The sequence below is a fragment of the Mus caroli genome, chromosome 5 (assembly GCF_900094665.2).
Source record: "Mus caroli chromosome 5, CAROLI_EIJ_v1.1, whole genome shotgun sequence".
In the NCBI taxonomy this organism is placed as follows: domain Eukaryota; kingdom Metazoa; phylum Chordata; class Mammalia; order Rodentia; family Muridae; genus Mus; species Mus caroli.
The window spans coordinates 30,486,881-30,493,560 of record NC_034574.1 but is presented as its reverse complement, the minus strand read 5'-3'; positions in this window follow the sequence as shown (position 1 = coordinate 30,493,560).

Below are 6,680 nucleotides of genomic sequence, written 5' to 3'. Positions count from 1 at the left end.
TCTCTGGTGGGTTGGCCAATCTCAGAGGTAGAGATCAGTGAAGTCACACATCTGGGCTAAAGCAAGAAGGTTTTACAGAGTTTAGGTGAGGAGTAATGACATGCCAGCTAGGAGCTGGGATGGTGCCCATACATGGTCAAAAGTTGAGCCCCTGGGCGGCACTTTTGGGTGGGTTGTCAGAAATGGGGAGACATGGAGTGATGACATGTTAGCCCAGAGTTCTCTCCGTGTGGCAGGGGAGTTTTCTCTATGCCATAGGGGTTGGAGGAAGGAGGGGAGATGGGGTTTCCAAGCTTGTACAAGGCATGAGCAGGGTTTCCACCTAATGATTCTAAAGGAGGCAAACTGCCTTTATGGACATGCAGTGTGGTCATCCATTCTTAAAAAAAAAAAAAAAAAAAAAAAAAGATTTGGCCAGATTGTAGGATATGTAGGATAGAGACTTCTATATGCTATCCTGGGAAACTTGAAATTTTAAATGACCATTTAGATTCACATTGAAACTGCAGCACCTAGGAATGAACTTGACAGTAGTTAATGGGCACTGGTTTACTGGGAACCGTAAGACCAAACACTTTTGTTTTTTGGTTTTGTTTTGTTTTCAAGACAGGGTTTCTTTGTATAGCCCTGGCTGTCCTGGAACTCACTTTGTAGACCAGGCTGACCTCGAACTCAGAAATCCGCCTGCCTCTGCCTCCTGAGTGCTGGGATTAAAAGTGTGCGCCACCACGCCCGGCCTAAGACCAAACACTTTTAACCTCTATGCCGTGTCGACTCTCAGACTGACTTCTTTCCCTTCCTTCATTGTAGCTGCTGCACCCCAAGACCAGTGTGGCCACTTAATCCCAGGACCAAGTTCAAGGCCATCCCCTGTGGACAGCTATGGCAACCAGAACTGCCCGTGACCTAGCTTAGCAGACAGCATTAGGAATTTAGTGCTGCATCGGAGTTGCTTCTAAAACCTGACTTAAAAACAAGAAATAAGTTGTCCCTGCTTAATCCATGTGTGTGTGTGTGTGTGTGTGGTAGGGACAGTCATGTGACACTACTGGGTGCCTAAAGCCACAAACAGTCTCAATCCTGTACATGAACATGGACACAGGATATGGAAACAATGATAAGTGACTGACTAGCAGAGGGGTCATCTGCACAGCCTGGATATGCTGGACAAAGTCACGGTCCAGGAGGAGCAGAGGAGAAGGGGCTGACTATCATTTTGGAGCAAATTGACTGTGAGTTGCCAAGGATGATAGGAATGAGAGGGGTTTCCTCTTGTCTGCCTATCTTCTAGGTCTCAATGTTATCAAGACAAAAAGTGTGGTTAATTCCGACTCTCAAAGCACAGTCCACACAACCTTGCTGTGGAGTGGGCACTGTTCACCTTACAGATGAGGAAGGCAAGGCACAGATGATGCAAACAAAGCAAATAAATAATGGGCAGGTTGCAGCGACACTAGAGTCCTCACTGAGGCTCTCCCTGTGGTCGAGGAGCTGTGTGACAGAGCAACAGGATGAGTGGGCTGTTCCTGAGTGTGCTATGCCCAGGGGAACCCAGACCCCTCAGAAAGAAAGTTGCTAGCCTGTCCCCTCAATGTCTCTCAGCAATGAGGCTGTGACCAGGACTCAGGCCACACAGGCACCCACTGTGAAAGGCAGGATGGGGTCCCTAAGCTGATTCTGTGCCGGGACTGGGCTAGAAAGGATCCAATAGAGCCTCAGAAAGCCGATGGGTACAGTATCAAACTTCCTAACATCATAGCTTGGGGTCCCATGCTGAGCCTGCCCAGTGGTGATCGATGGGTGGGGCCAGGGACACCAGGACAGCCTTGCAGGGAGGTCACTGCAGCCTGTGATGAGTGCCCCTGCTTCTAGGCCCAGGGTTGCTATGGTTAGTTAAGAGTCTGGGAAGGTGGAGCATTCCCTTCTTGCTCACCATAGACTTGTGCCTCCAGTTGGGGAGGAAGCCTGAGCTTATTTCCCACTGTGAGCCAGGAAGTTCTGGAAGGGACAGAGGTAGCAGAAGTCTGGTGTCCCTGCCAACCCTAGGCTACTCCTGCAGAAAACATCCTCACCCCATCTTGTGCCTACTCCGGTTAACAGACACTTGACTGTCCATGGCAGGTTCAAGCCAGATCCAGCACCCACTCCTGGGGAGTGCCCAGGATGGTGGGGGACGTTGACAAGGCCATTGTGATTGCTTGTAAGACCTTCCCACAGGCCTAGAACCATGTGCAGATGGCTACTTAACTTTGTGCAATGAACTTTGACCTATGTGTTGTTGTTCTGTGATGCTTTTATGGATAAGGGAAGCAGAGAAGTTTCTGGTGAGCTGAAGTTCTCAGAAGAAAGTCTCACTTACACTGAACCTTCTATGACATTGAGTGACTCATTAGAACTGTCGTTGCCAAAAGCTGGAATGACACCAGTCCAGGGCCATATCTTGGATTATCACAAATCTACTTAATAGACATCCATTGCCCACCTCTGTGTGATCTAACATCACTGTCACTATCAGGCAATTTTGGAATGACAAGCAGCCCCGTTGCTTCCACCAACTCAAAAACCAAGGCGTCTGAGGCCTGTACCAAGTTTTCCCACACTGCTGTAACCTGGTGCTCCCAGCAACATATGTGGAGCATCTTCATTTTTTGTTGTTTCTATAAAAAATTTCATGAAACTGTTACCACACTGGCATACAATATTTTAGGGCAACCTGAATTCATGTCTGGGCCACAGTCGTTCGCATTTGACTAGATCATCTCCTTATCACCGTGAGATAGGAACTCTGCTTCTTGCCCAGGGTCTCATACAGTTATGAGAGAAGTAACATTCAAGTTCTGCTGACTGTCCCCGCTCTGTCTGTGGTTTTGTGTCTGGTGTGGACAGAGGGGGATGGAGAGGCAGTGGGAGACCAGAAGAGGGCAGACATGGGCCTCCCTAGAAGCTGAGAGCAGACAGCAAGGTTTTGAGGGATGAATAGAAGTTAGAGAGAGGAGGAGAGAAGGACGTTACAGGTTTCTAATGAAAAGACTAAGGTAACACTTGTACTGGCTCCATTTTGGGTTTACTTGGACCGTTGTCTTTACCCCGCCCACAACCATCACATATCCCTTGACAACACACTGGAGATTTCCATGGCCTTGACCATGTCCAGGTGTATTAGCCAAAAATAATCAGCAAGTTATTATGCTATTATGCTCTTCCAGAAATGAACATTTCAAAGTTACTCTAACCCTCATCTAATGCTGATATATCTGTGATTTTTGCCTTTGAAAACACTGTACCTCTGAACTTAGGCACCAAGAGACTTTACAGAGTTTCAAGCCACTCTTGGACTGACTATCAAGAAGTAAGACTTAAAATTCATAATTGTCTGCCAGGCAGTGGTGGCGCATGCCTCTAATCCCAGCATTTGGGAGGCAGACACAGGCGGATTTCTGAGTTCAAGGCCAGTCTGTCTACAGAGTGAGTTCCAGGACAGCCAGGGATATACAGAGAAACTCTGAAAAAAAAATCTTAATTGTCTTAATCAGTGTTGTTGTCAATAACTATCCTGTGTGTCTTATTACACTACTTATATAGTCACCTTGGCTTCCTCTCCCATCCAGTCTGCCTTCTGGTGAATGGTCTGGAATAATTTCTGTCCTATGGATGATGCACATGGGACAGTCACTTTTTTTTTTTTTTTTCAAGACAGGGTTTCTCTGTATAGCCCTGGCTGTCCTGGAACTCACTCTGTAGACCAGGTTGGCCTCGAACTCAGAAATCCACCTGCCTCTGCCTCCCAAGTGCTGGGATTAAAGGTGTGAGCCATCAGGCCCAGAAAAATAAACTATGGGTGGATCAAAACCCTAACTGTAAGAACAAAAACCAAATGTTTAGAAAGGCACATTGGGGACTGAAGAGAGCCCAGCCATTAGGAGCACTTGCTGCTCTTGAAGAAGACTCAGGTTCTGTTCCCAGCACCCACATGGTGCTCACAACCAACTCTACCTCCAGTTTCAGGGTATCTGAACCCTCTTCTGGCCTCCTTGGGCACCACACACACATGGTGCACATATATACATACAGACAAACACTCATACACATAAAATAAAAAATAAATCTAGAAAAATCCATTGGAGAAAGTTCTCCTAATACTGGCTCAGAACACAATTTCCCATCCAGTACCTTAATGGCATCTTCCAGCTTTTCCCTATTGTGGTGAGTCCTCCAAGCCAAATACGGGGGCACATCTGGATTGCACAATGCCTGTCACACACACACACAGCTTGGGTCCAAGCACAGAGCCACATTACCCTTGTAGAGAGCCAGAGAATGTGCAGCTCCCCTCCCCCACCAGGCTCCTCAGCCATCTCCTTGCTGGAGAACTGTGCCCTTGGGGAGCAGAGGGTGAGGGAGGATGATTCTGGCACACCCCACAGTACAGGGTCCTGTCAGTGTGACTCCAGTTCACAGACAGTTCACAGATGGGTCTGTTTGTGTAATGTCCAGTTACTGGATCACAACAAAGGTAGAATGAATGGGAACACTTACAAGTCTCTCGTTGTTGCACATTAGTTACTGGAAATCTTGTTGCAACTCCCGCACACATCTGTTTGTGTGGAGAACCCCAAACAAATGGGCATGCCTGTGTTGTAAAGAAACTTAGTTGCAAAATCACATCTGGCCTTAGCTTGACAGCCCCTGTTTACTCCAGCAGAGCCCTGTGCTAAGAAATAGTTGCAGGCTTACTTGCTTTATTCAGAGAAAACTTGCCAGCCCTGTAGAGAGTGCCAGGGGTGGGTGTGGAGATGGGATATGGGCATGAGGGGTGAGGAAGGCATTGGCCCAGGCCAGCTTGCTGGGATGGAGATTGCAAGGGGATATACCTAGGTGGCAGGCTTTAGGGTTCTTCCTCATGGAGGCTTTCACCATTTCCAGGGTCCCTGGAGCTGAGGGAGAGAGACCACCTCAGGGGTCCAGCTCAGAGGCCCTTTTGTGCAGAGAGAACTCAGGACAGCATTTCAAAGGAGGTTTAAGGATGTGCTGGGTAGGAAGTTATTTTTTTTTATGAAGTTCAAGGGTGCCTGACTGAATCCAAAACATTCCAGAGGGAGGAATGTGGATTTGGCCTTCTGAGCAGCTGGAAGCCTCTGAGATGGGTAGTCTGAGCTGAATTCCTTCAGGGTTCAGGATGAAAGGCAGTGGGTCAGTCTGCAGCTTCCAGACGCTGCAAATCAGGCAGGCAGGTCAGGGATGCGGAGCACCACATGGAGAACATCACTAAGGGCAGCTGCAGCCCTTGGCGCCTCCTGGCCCTGAACCTCTTCCACCTTCCACGAACTAAACCGTGTGCTGGGCTTAGGTATTCCACTTAGTCTCTTAAGCGGATGGGGACAGGCATTCGGGTACAAGTTCGTTCATTTTTGTCCTTAGGACCAGCACGGTCTTGGGGACACTCTCTGCTTCATGAATATTCCTGAACTCCAGACTCTGTTCTTCTCAGATGTTTTCTTGTTTCTATACCACAGAAGCAGAGAAACTGCTGCTGATGTTACTGTAGCCATTTGTGTGTGTTTCCCCTATGCCACAGGCCACATTATAGCCTTGCCAAAAGCATTTTATTTTATTTAAACATACGTTATCTATCTATCTATCTATCTATCTATCTATCTATCTATCTATCTATCTATCTATCTATCTATCTATTTGCATGAGTCCCACCAAAGACGGGTACATAAATGCCACAGTATGTGTGTGCAAGCCAGGGATAGCTTGCAGGATTTAGTTCTCTCCTACTATTGTGAGAGTCCCAGGGATCGAACTCATGTTGTCAAGCTTGGCAGCAAACACGTTTACCCACTGACCCGTCTTCCTAGCCCACCAATGGTGTTCTAAATGACCATGAGTCGTTCTCTCCTGGCTGGTAACGAGAAGTGGGGTGAATGGAGCAGACAGAAAGACATGGAAATTGGGGTGGGGCAGGAGAAAGAAGGGTTAGGGTTAAGTCTGTCAATGGCTGAGCATCAAGACAAGCAGCAGCAGCAGCAACTGCTGCGAGGACTGCCAACACAGTCTATTTTCTAAGAAAGCAAAACAGCGATGGGTGGGGCCTACAGCCCAAGCTGCAGGGCTTTTCTCTGTCCCGGCTGGCCTTGTCTAGGAATTGCACCAGTGTCCCCATTTACAGAAAAAGAGTAGTCTGAAACCCCTTGTGGGCTCTGGTGTCGCATGGTATCATCTTATCAGATTGCAGTGCCCTTTAAGACACCCCAGAGTCACTTGTCAAGAAGAAGGAAAAACGAAAAGAAAGACATTTCTTAGCATCTCTTTGAGATGTAACTTGAGAGTTTCCAAAATAGTATACATGGCTGACCCTGAGCCACATAAACAGGAGTGGCCTGAGAGGCTGGCTCTCAAGCTCACGTTTATCAAGCCTTCTAGTAACACTGGCTCCAAAAACCTAGGTTTAAAATGTCTTTTCTTGGGCTGGAGAGATGGCTCAGCGGGTAAGAGCACTGACTGCTCTTCCAAAGGTCCTGAGTTCAATTCCCAGCAACCACATGGTGGCTCACAACCATCTGTAATGGGATCTGACGCCCTCTTCTGGTGTGTCTGAAGTCAGCTACAGTGTACTTATGTGTAATAAATAATAATAATAATAATAAAATGTCTTTTCTTAGTGATATATTTATTTT